This window comes from Mirounga angustirostris, unplaced genomic scaffold (genome assembly GCF_029215605.1).
Source record: "Mirounga angustirostris isolate CCGP_5_RB_7025 unplaced genomic scaffold, mMirAng1.0.hap1 SCAF_9, whole genome shotgun sequence".
In the NCBI taxonomy this organism is placed as follows: domain Eukaryota; kingdom Metazoa; phylum Chordata; class Mammalia; order Carnivora; family Phocidae; genus Mirounga; species Mirounga angustirostris.
Window position 1 is genome coordinate 137,020,210 of NW_026991717.1, and position 12,588 is coordinate 137,032,797.

Below are 12,588 nucleotides of genomic sequence, written 5' to 3' on the forward strand. Positions count from 1 at the left end.
AGTTGCGGGCCACAGCCCTGACCAAGGGGACAGAGTAGATGCTACTGTGTGGGGCTTTTTTGGAATATTTCTTAATGTGAGTTGACTTAACTAGCATGTGCTCCTTCTGCTCTGTGCTTCCTCCTTTCCCCTGGGAAGGTGATGTGTTGCCTGAAACAGTGAACTGTCTCTTGAGTGTCTACATACACACATTCCTAATATGTGTGCATTTATCTGTGTAAGCACCCTTACATGCAGCACACAAACAGGTCCTCATTCATATATATGCACACGCCCATGCAAACCTACACATATGTACATGTGTGTGCACACAAACATTAAGGACCTACCAGCACATACAATGCAAACACATTAAACATACTGCTTGCCTAGATGCACATATATATATACTGACATTCCTCTTTTTTTTTATTTTTTAATTTTTTTATTCTTATGTTAATCCCCATATATTGCATCATTAATTTTAGATGAAGTGTTCCATGATTCATTGTTTGTGCATAACACCCAGTGCTCCATGCAGAACGTGCCCTCCTCAATACCCACCACCAGGCCAACCCATCCTCCCACCCCCCTCCCCTCTAGAACCCTCAGTTTGTTTTTCAGAGTCCATCGTCTCTCATGGTTTGTCCTCCCCTCCGATTTCCCCTGCTTCATTCTTCCCCTCCCGCTACCTTCTTCTTCTTTTTTTTTTTTCTTAACATATATTGCATTATTTGTTTCAGAGGTACAGATCTGAGATTCAACAGTCTTGCACAATTCACAGCGCTTACCAGAGCACATACCCTCCCCAGTGTCTATCACCCAGTCACCCCATCCCTCCCACCCCACCCCCCACTCCAGCAACCCTCAGTTTGTTTCCTGCAGTTAAGAATTCCTCGTATCAGTGAGATCATATGATACACTGACATTCCTCTTTATCTGCCTTACTCAAATGTCTATCCCTCAAGTGTTAACCCATATATGTGGAGCCAAACACACATTTATACCCTCCTTGTACACACACAGACTGAGTGAAGGGAGAAGTGGATGGTGTCTACAAGTAACCTAATGTCACATCTGAAGAATGATTTGGGCTTTATCCTTGGGGGAATTATTGTTCACCTACTGTATGTGCAAAACTGTGCTGGGTACACTGAGTGGCATTTGAGGCAGGGTTTGGATCTCAAGAAATGTGCAATTTTCAAGGGGAGAGAAAAAAGAGATATTTACATATCACCTGGAAAACACTAAAACCAACACAATCAATGTCACAAAACCACAGATAAACATACACCATGGGGCAAAGGTAGATTGAGTTTTCCTGGCCAGTATCTTATCAGAGGTCAGGAATGAGAATCATGTTTACTGACCAAGGCTGCCACATACGGTTGTGCAGGATGTCTAATGTGCAAGGGCCCTAGACCAACATCAAGCCTACTCTGTACTCTTTAAGCCATTTATTTGTCATGGGACTGTGCATTCAAGAGGAGGGTATTTTTATAAATTGCACAGAGGTGCCCTATGGGTTGGGGACAGTGTAGTCATTGACCATGTCAATGATGCTCTGCCCAGGCTCCTGTATACAGGCAGGTGATTAGATCTCAGAAGAAGTCATTTAGCTCTGAGTAGCTTTCCCATGTGATTCCTTGGCTGGCGGTCAGCTATGCCTCTGAACTTCGCATTCACAAGCCACAAGGTTTACCATGGTGCACTGAGTTAAATGAAAGGGATGGAACAGACAAAGCCCACCAAACTACCTTTAACCAGCACAGAGCAGCACAGAGAAATTGATTAAAATATGCATTCCCCTAATAGAGCGGCTGGTCCAGTCTGGAAATTAATTAATGCTAATAGTACACAATCAAAACTGCTTTTGGAAATCTTCTTAGAACATTAACTAAAATGTTCATCTTTTTAATGCATTTGCCTGAACCACCGAGACTAAAAGCTTCGCTTGTTCCATGCAAATGTGAAGGCGTGGAATGAAAAAAAAAAAAAAAAAGCAAGCAAGAAAGAAAGCATATTCGGGCTATTCCAAGCTTGCTAAAGTTGACTTTCCAGCTAACCTGAGCCTACTTGGAGGGTCTGGTGAGATGGCTCTATGAGCCCAGAGATGGAGGGTGGCCTGGGTATTGGGGACACCATCTGTGCACATTGCAGGTGGATTGCAGAGACGTAAACCAGGTGGAGAAAAGACCATGGATTGAAGGCAGGGCTGAGGGTGTCTGGGGTGCCATCCTGGAGTGAGAGTATGAGGGAAGAAAAGAGGGTTCCAGGTAGCATGAAGGATCCCTCTGCTCAACAAAGTGGTCCTGGCCAGCGGATTCCAAACAGAAGGGTTTTGAGGCACCACGCCTCTCGGGGACCAAGTGTCTGCTGTGTAATGGAGCTCTGACTTGGATTGCCCTACCCACGGGCTCCGTGTCACAGGTTGGAGGTTCTTATAGGAGAAATCCTGGCACTCCTTACCATGGTCTTGTCGTTCAGTCTGTGGTTTACCTAGTAACTACTTGCCTGGTTCTTGCTAACTAGCAGCTGAGTAGAGCTGCTCCCACAGAGCTCAGAGTTTGGTGTGGGAGACAGACCCACGGGTGGGGAAAGGACAGCGTGTAAATATTCTGGAGATTTGTCCCCCCAAGGAGGGACCTGAACCCAGCTGGTGTGGGGGTGGAGAAAGGCCTGTCTGAGAGTCTTGGTGGAGGAGGGATTGGCTGAGTGGCAAGGGAGGGAGCAAGATCTCACTCTGGTTTTGCTGTGTGTGTGTGTATGTGTGTGTGTGTGTGTGTGTATGTGATGCAGGGGAACTGAGGCAGGAGTGGGTGCATGGGAACAGAGGCAGGAATAGAGAAGTGATTTTGGGTGAGTGAGCAGCATTGGTCAAAGGACACTGATGGAGCCCAACTGCCATACAGGAGGAGGCCAGGTGAGTCACTGCCATGGAAATGTGTTGATCCAATTTGGGACATCTTGTACAGCTCGCAAGATTGCAGACAGTCATCAACAAAACCAAGAGGGAAACCTACCCTGGGGAAGAGGGTAAAGCTCCCCTACTTACTCAAATCCAATTTTTGGGGAGTATTTACTCAAATATTCTCTTTCCTGAGATTGTGACAGGGCTTCTCAACTGAGCACAACTGATACTCAGGGCCAGATAGTTCTTCATGGTTGGAAAGCTGTCCTGTGATTTGTTGGAGGCTTTAGCAGCCTCCCTGGCCTGACCCACTAGATGCCAGTCTGATGGTCAAATCCTCAGACATCGTCAAATGTCCCCTGAAAGGAGGGTGAGGTCCTCTGGAGAGAAGCTAGGTAGATTAGGTCACCATATCACCTATTGACCAGTGCCAACCTTTGGTTCCTAAACCCTACAACTTCAGCAGCAGTACTTCTCCAACTAGAGCCTTTGACAGTTTTACCCTTTGACTTAAATTTTGGATTTGCATATGTTTTTATCTGCAACCCCAGAAGAGAATATGAAAATACATTGTAGTCTTTTTTGAAATATAATTTTAACCACCTCATTAACGCTTGCTGCTAACACAAGGTTTTCATTAAAATGGGACCATCTATCTTATTATATTATTTTCTCAGTTGAGGTGAGGTTGTTTCAAATTTTTTTTTATTATGTTATGTTAGTCACCCTACAGTACATCATTAGTTTTTTATGTAGTGATCCATGATCCATTGTTTGTGTATAACACCCAGTGCTCCATGCAATACGTGCCCTCCTTAATACCCATCACCGGGCTAACCCATCCGTCCCCCCACCTTAAACCCTCAGTTTGCTTTTTGAACTCATTTAAAAATAAACTGATAAGACCAATGCTAATATTTTAATTTTTAAAAAAAGTATCCATTTCTTTCATGGTTTATCAGTTTCTGGCATCGAGAGAGAGGAGGAGGCTGAGTGACCGGCCACAAGCGTGAATTCAGACCCAGGATCTTCCAAGTTTGAGCCGTGAGACCTCGGGATGGTCTGTGCTCTTTGATTGCCTCTGCTGTGTAATGGGAATTTGATCTGCTCTCTTGGACTATTGGAGAATCCAGGTGGAATCAGAACTACTGGAAAACCTGGAAAACTGAAAAGGCATGTTATAAAAGATTATTGCGGTAGTAAGTATTATAATTCCACAGAGAGATACAATGAAATAAAACCAGATATCAGGGAAGACACATTTTAAATCTTAAATCTAATTGTTTCGGTTTCAGTATGTTATTCAGTTTCCCTGAAATTCTGTTTCTCTGTCTGTAAAACTCAACTGCAGAACGCTCGGCATGGGATTTTGAAAATTACAGACAAAGGGGTGTGCAAAATGCTGAGCACAGTGTGAAGCAAAGAGTATGAACTCAGAGAAAGAGTAACTATATGATTTTTATTATCATCACGGCTATTATATCACTCTTGTTAATTTTTCAAACACGTGTAGCCTAAATATATATTTAAAAATATATATACACATGGCTGGATTTTTAACCAAAAGCTAAATCTTTTGGCATTTATGTGTGGAAGGGGCGTAATATATATGCTTAGCCTCACTTTATTTGCATAGTTGCACCAAGGTTATCTTCTGGGCAATGCTTTTAAAAGATGCTGTTATAAAATCATCGAGCACGTGACCTCATTGTTGAACTCTCATGAGATCAAATACCCCTCATGAGACTGTAATCCTATTTTACAGATGAGGAAACAGCACAAGAAGAAAGGGGGCGAAGACTTTCTCTTGCTCTCTGCCTTATCTTCAGCCCTGCAGCAGCATGGACTCTAGCAGACACGCAGTAAATACTGGGACCGATGCTGCGGGTGGATGAAGGAATGGAGAAATTCTGTGCGTCCCCCAAGATGGTCCCAAGTGGAGAAGCAGAGATTCCCAATCAGGGGACCTGGCTCTCTAGTCACACCTCCAGGCCAATGGGACATGGATGTGGTCCCTGCCAGGGACAGCTGCCTGGAAATCCATTCCTGAAGCACTTCATCTGTCCTGTTCTTTTTTTTTTAAAGATTTTATTTATTTATTTGAGAGAGAGAAGGAGAGAGAGCACATGAGAGGGGGGAGGGTCAGAGGGAGAAGCAGACTCCCTGCCGAGCAGGGAGCCCGATGCGGGACTCGATCCAGGGACTCCAGGATCATGACCTGAGCCGAAGGCAGTCGCTTAACCAACTGAGTCACCCAGGCGCCCCATCTGTCCTGTTCTTAAAGCACGTTTGCATCTTGCCTTGGCCCACCTCATATGCTCACCTCGCTCTCCTATCAAACTGCCCCTTGCTTGCAGGCAGGTCCACGTGTGACTGAGCCACCACTGGACCTCCATTCCATGTGTCTGATGAAGATTCATAAAAGATACGATAGTTTTAAGAGATGTTGCTTTAAAGCAGCCTCCCATGCTACCTATGATTACACTAAGCAACAAAGGGGTGCCTGGCACGGTGCGTACATGTTCTTGCTTTATCCTCTCCACAATCCCATGAAGTAAGTAAAGTATTATTATTATTCATTTTATTATTATCCCTGTTTTACAGTGGAGAAATCAAAAGAACAGAGAGGTGACATGACTGGCAGGTGTCAGAGAGTCTTTAAAGCAACCGCACTGGGCAGTGACCCCATGCACTGTCCTCTCCCTTCTCCATTCTTCTTCTTGGGCACCAGTGTCCAGCCTGTTGTGGTTTCCTCTTCCAACTCCTGGATGCAATGGAGACCAAGGAGAGGCGGGTCCTGTTCCCACTTGGTGCTGAGGCCACGGTGGCTGTGGGGGGCGCCTCAGGTCAGCTCTGGACTTTCCATGGAGGCAACCGATGGGTCAGTTTGGCCTTTGTGCCATTTTTTGAATCATTAGAAAGTTATTAGTTCAAATAGATCTCAAGTGATTGTCAAATACCACAGAGAAGAGCCTCTGGCTTTCCATCACTGTCCACTTATGTTTCCTGCTCACTGGCCTCAGATCATGTTGGTGGCCTTGTCCCTAAGCCCACCCCAAGGCTGGAATCCAGCAGGTCCCAACTCCCCTGGGGATGCGTTAGTCCTACCCAGCCTCCTCCTTCTTCCTTCTACAGCCTGCAGAGTGCCCCAAGGCAGCCCAGAGGAGGCAGCTATTTCTTCTCACCTCTTAGGTTCTCTTTCTTCCACTCGGGGGCTTGGCAATAGAGGGACCCAGGCTGGAAGCTTAGCTCCACCAGCTGGCCCCACTTGTCCCCCACTGGACTGAGGGGCTCATGTTTCTGACCACTTCTTTTCTTTATTGGGAAAATGGGAGAGTAGCGCCTGCTTGGTACGAGTGAGCTGATGCACCCACCAAGATCCATGGGCCCAAAGGGAAACTGAGTCAATGGGTTGCAGGGACTGACCCTAGCAGTGCCAGTGTTATAGGGCTGGGCCCCCTAGATTACTTCCCACACTCACCTGTTCTTTGGGTTGTCACAAGCCCTGCCTCCCTCTCCCCAACCAGCTCCTCTCCACAGCGACATCCCCAAAGCACATCCTGTGCTCACGAAATCCCAGTATCCCTTGGAAACACGTCCAGATGGGCTCCCATGACCTCTCTGAATTGGCCATCTTCCCTTCATCAACCACTCATGCACTTTCCTCAACTGCATCCACTGGAATTACTCTCAGATGCTGAATGCCCCTGCCCCACCTGTTCCCGACCCAAGCCTGCAGGAGACGCTGCTGAGCCTCCGAGCTCACACCTGCCACACAAAGGCCCCTGCAGGGCCTTCTGGCACAGTGCTGATGTGTCCCATGACCTAGTGCTTTCCTTTTTTCCCTCACTACCCTGGGACCCTCTGGAGGCTGGGGCTTCTCATCACCTCTGTTTACCTAGTGCCTGCCCAGACTAGATTTTGACCCAGGGTAGACACTCAATAGAGCTTTTTGTACACATGAAAGATTTATCACGGTGCCTCCAGAAAGAATGATGGGACTTGCATAAACTGACAGGATTATTATTGGAATTCATTTATTTAAAAAAAACTTCATATATTTTATTATCCCAAACACTGAGATTCCAAGACACTGCATTCCAAGACATTTTTTATGCCAAACCTGATAAATGGATAGCTTTCCCCAGATTTTTTTCCCTTTTAATTATTTGCATTCATTTTCTGTTTCAAAGACATTTTAACATTGTGCTACCAGCTGATGGCTTAAACAGACATTATTAATGGGAATATTACAAAAATTAAAATCAGGATTTTTAATGCAAATTGAATGAAATGCTCAACCACCCAGCCAAATTGAATGGCTGATTATTCATTCTGAAAGCACAGGAAGAGGTGAATGACCTGAGCCACGTAGGGGGAGCAGACGGGAAGTGAGATGGGAAGCAGGAAACCAAGTCCCCAGAGCTGACCCTTAGGAGCTATGTGACCTGGGGCCATTTCCTGACCTCTCTGGGTCTGAGTCTCTTCATCTAGACATCACAGGGGGTTGAATAAAATAAGGAGCTCTTAATCCGGATCCATGAGATTTCTAGTCCTTCAGAAATAGCTGTGAAACCCCCAAATTATGTGCAAAAGTGTCCTGTATGTACATTTTTCTAAATAGAATGTCTGCAGCTTTCATCAGATTTTCAGAGATCTGTGACTCAAACATATTTAGTAACCAGTAAACTAGTAATTTCTAAGCTTCATTCATTCACTCATTTATTCAAGTCACAAATATTTGTGAGCACCCAGGAAGTATTCTGCAGGCCCTGGAGATACAGCCCTGAACAAGAAAGTCTCCACTCTCAAATTCCTTCCCAGTTGGACCATTTTATTCATGCATAGTGAGAATCCCATCTTGAAGAATTAACCATGCGGACCTTGGAAGGCAAACACCACTTCTCCACCTTGTAGCTTCGATCAGATGTGTGAGACTCAGGCAGAGCCAGGCCTCCGGGAGGCCACTGTAGGAGGCGGAAGAAACTTCCAGAGAAACAACTTGCTCAGAAGAAGGAGATCAGCTGACAGGCCTTGCCAGGTCTCAGCAGCGCCCACCCATCAGCAGCGTCCTCTATGGGAAGCCCAGCCCCGTGGCAGCTTCTAGGGAGGAGATAAGGAAGAGACGAATGGTAGAAGCAGGGCTCAGGAGCTCTAGAAACAAGGGGTGCACTTCGATGTGGACCAGGTGACTCCCAATCCTAGGAACAGGCAGATAGTGATAGGCTGGTGGCTTTTGGAATGCTGTGTGACCGTGTTTTGGTGCCATTTCTGCACAAACTGGGAAACTCGGGTTATGCACGTACACTTGTTTGGCTCAGTAGCCAACACTGGGGTGGGAGGGTCCACTGGAAGCTGTCCTGCCTGACCCTTTGTGGGGCAGGTGGGCCTGAATGGGGGTGGGCCAACAGGGGCCATTTTTCTAAGGATGGTGGGAGCTGGTTGTGGCTCAGAAGGGGCCTGCCTTCAAGTCCCTGTGGTGAGCCCAGCTGGGGATGGAAGACTCCACCACAGAGCTGGAATCCAGAGATCCCCTACCCAAAGAGCTGCCGGACAAGACATAGGACCCCCAGGTAACGTCAAGTTCCGATCCAATATTGCACGGGACCTACTTATCCTAAAAAACATATTTTGAGTGTAAATTTGAAATTCAAATTTAACTGGACATCTGTATTTTTATTTCCTGAATCTGGCAACCCATGCAGAGGAAGCCCAGGGGAGAAAGTAAAGGGGAAGGACAAGGAATGAAGGATAGAGGCCTCTGGCTGGTTGCTGTTGGCTCCTGTTTTGAGGGTGTTGGAGCGGACTGGACCTGATGTAAAGGCAAACACATACATTTGGTAATTGATTATTACCCAAATAACAAAATTCAGAAAAAAACCAATAGTGACAGATAAGAATTTTGAGCTCTATGTCAAGTGTGCTCTGAAGGGTTTGAAACCTATTGATGCATGCATTCCTCGTGCAGCTCTGTGTGTGTGTGGGGGGGGATGGGTGGGTGTCACGCTATCTTGCAGATGCAGACACAGAGGCCAGGAGAGGAGGTATTTGCCCCCATTGCTAGGCATCAAGGTGCAGAGCTGTGGTTCACACCTTCTGACCACTATGAGAGTCGGTCCTGGCTCACATCTCTCCCCAGGACATTCCTCTGGCTATGGTGACTTTGTCCTTAGATCCTCAAGCTGCTGCTTAGGTCAGCAGGCATTTTCTGCCCAGGTCCAGGTAGCAAAGCCTGCGGGTTATCTTGGGTCTGTCCATTCTCCCCATGCTGCGGGAAGTTTTATTTCTATAAAACTTGATTTACAAAAACTGGCAGCAGGCCCGATTTGGTCTGCTGACCTCTGATCCAAGGGCATGCGATGCCACCCAAACAGTTTCGTGGACAAGACACAGCCAGCCAGTGAGTAACAGGCAGGCAGCAGGGAGTAAGTTCCCAGCACTGGGGCTTGTTCTTTACTTAAAAGGGCAGGCTCAGCGGCCCCACCTTCAGAATCCAGTCCAGTTCCAATACCTCTTGGTCAGGCGTCAGGCTTCCTCCAGAAATTATTTAATCTTTCTAAACCTCAGATTCCCCATTTGCAAATCAAAACTAGAAATACTTATTCTATGAGGCTACGTGGGGATTGATGAGCTCAGGCTACCTGTAAGAGTGGCACTTGGTCCTCACTTTACCTTGCAGACCCTCCCAGAGTCCTTCTTCCTCCTTCCCCTCCCCTCCTCTCCCAGGTGAGCCCACCCCCCACCCCCCACCTCCAGAACACAGGCTCTGCCTCCTCTTACTGCCTCACAATTGAAAGGAGCAGAATTCCTCCGTTCCTGCTGCCAGAACACATTTGCTAAACAATCATTTTGCTAACTGGGATTCAGACAATGTAGGAAGAAACCCTTGAAAACAGTCGTAATTGGTGTTGAAAATAAGAAGCAGGCCGGGCGGAGTCAGAGCATTATTAAATTTTGCTGCCATAATGACCATTGTAGAATTGGCTGGTTATTCCCCCATTAGGGCATAATGACGTCCATTGTTGGCAGCTCTGTGTTTGATTATAAGATAATGACAATAATTCATTGTTTGCTGCTCTTTACCTCGAGACAAGGTAGCCACAAGTTTAAAGGGAGATGTACAAGAGGTAAATTATATGTTGCTAAATATGAAACAGCAAACCACTTGTCCTGATTTATAACAATAAAAACAACAATTTTAGATAGAACATATATTTAGTAGGTTTTCCCCCTAGGAGAGACTGAGACACTGATCATTGCATAATTACTACAAGGGAAAATCCCGCTAAATTGTTAGGTTTAGATACTGTATGAAACCATCTTCTTGAACTGTGGGAAGAAAATGGGGCCTTTTTAGACCTTTTGCTTTACTGTTTGAACCAGGGCTTTGCTGATCACAGAACTGGAGGCCATGCCAAAGGTCGCCAGGGCTGGGGGCTTAAATGCAGCACCTGTTTACAAACACAGTCATTCACGGATTGGCTGTGGGTGAAACAGAGCTAGACCTCAAACTCCACCAACTTCTCTGAGTCTCCTGTTGCCTCCATGCTCAGCTGTCACCACCTTCTGCCCAGACAGGTTGCATCCGCTTTACTGTGGTCAGCTGGCCCGAAGGCTTGCCTACCAGGGTCTTTTCTCCACCAGCAAACACATGCATCTTTTAACCCTCGGATCAGATCCAATTGCCCTTCTGGGAGAGAGTTTGGCGGTTTCTTATAAAACTGGATGTCCTCGTACCATCCGACCCGGCAATTGCGCTTCTAAGTACTTGCCCAAATGAAAAACTAATGTCTACATAAAAAAAAATCTACATAGAAATCTCTATAGCCATTTAGTCATCATTATCAACAACTGGAAGCAACCAAGATGTTCTTAGTGAATGGATTCATTTAGATGTTCAGGTAAATGGGTTAACAAACGATGGAATATCATTGAGCAGACAAAAGAAATGGGTTGTCAAGCCATGGAAAGACACGGAAGAAGCCTAGGCTGTTGAAAGAATATATATCGCTATGTGAAAGAAGTCAGTCCAGAAGAGGCTACATACTGTGATTCCAACTACATGAAATTCTGGAAAGAGAAAATTATAGAGACAGTCCAAAGATCAGTTGGTTGCAGGGGTTTGAGGGGAGATGGAGGGTAGAACTGATAGAGCACAGGACATCTTAGGGCAATGAATCTAGTCCATATGTTCCTGAAATGGGAGAAACATGACAATATGCACTTGCCAGAACTTTTGCACAATGTAAGGTGGGAACTCTAATATAGTCTATGGACTTTAGTTGATAGTAATGTATGGACATTAATTGTAACAAATGTATCAAATGCAACAGGCACTAATGAAAGAGATGAATAATCCCAGAAGCTGTGTGCTGGACAAATAGAAGGTGGAAAGCCTCTTGTGCTATCTCCTCAATTTTCTGTAAACCTAAAATTGTTCCAGAAAATAACGTGTATGAATTAAGGGAAAAAAAGAAAAAAGAAAACACCACCCTGTAACTGAACATCTCCCATGTTGAAAACCCAAGTCCTTAGCAGGGCTGATCAGCAAACCCTCTGTGATCCACCTCTTGCACGCTTAGCTTGCACTTGCATGCTTAGCACTTGCACACTTAGCTTACTTAGGGCTCTGCAGTCCCACCGGCCTCGCTGGCTCACCTGCACACTTCGTGCTCGCGTGTCCCCGGCTAGCGGGAGTGCGCATGCCCCAGATGTGCGCATCGATCTCTGCTCGATGCCTCAGGGACCATTCCCCACACAGGCGGTGCCCCTTCTCTCCTGGTCTTCTCTTCTCCCCCCACTTTCCTTTTCTTCTTAGACGTTGTTCTGTATTTATCGGGTTATTTTCTGTCGCCTGCTACGAGCTCACCGCTGTTTCCCCCGCGCAGTGTCCGGGGCAGAGCGAGTGTTCAGTTAGTACCTGCTGAATGACAATGGTGGAGTTGTGCTGGTCTCCCTCTTAGGAGGCTCCACACGCTGCCTGATATCTCCTGGAGCTGTAGCTTTTAAAACACAGGTCCAGCCCCAACCCCTTTACCTTACACAATGATGTAGGACAGGGTGTGGGTGCTGCAGTCAGGAGCATTGCCCTTGGCACTCTTGAATTCGGGAGGTGTGGGGAGACTCACTTGCTACTCCCGGGCTTTGCAAATGTCCTTAACACATGCTTGGACAGAGGTTTCCCAGGCCTAAATACACACACACAGGTATGCACACACAAGCACACAGGCAGAAATGCTAAGTTTGCAGAGGATGTGACAAAGTTCAAAGTCTCATTACATCCACCTGTGGTCAGAGGAAGCATACTTGCAGATGAGTCACAGCTATGTGCCCAGACGAGCGCCAGGTCCCCCTGGCCCAGGCTCAGCCCCCTTGGTGTCTCCTGCTCTGGCAGCTCCAGCAGGGACCTTAGTCACTGAATGTGCTGAGTGCCTGGGTAAAAAAAATTCTGCCCATGTCTAGATCATACTATCTTCCCAGGCAGCTTCTTGTGGTCTTTCCAGGCACCTTCTGGTCTGTTCTCTTCCCTCCTTGGGCAGAACACAGCACCTAGAGGTGTGGTCTCTGGAGCTGGGGTATCTGAGCTTAAATCCCAACTCCAGCTCATTAGGTGCATGGCCTTGGGCACAGGAATTTCTGGTGCTTCAGTTTCCTTTTCTGTAAAATGGGTGATAAGAACAGTACAGATTAAACATCTT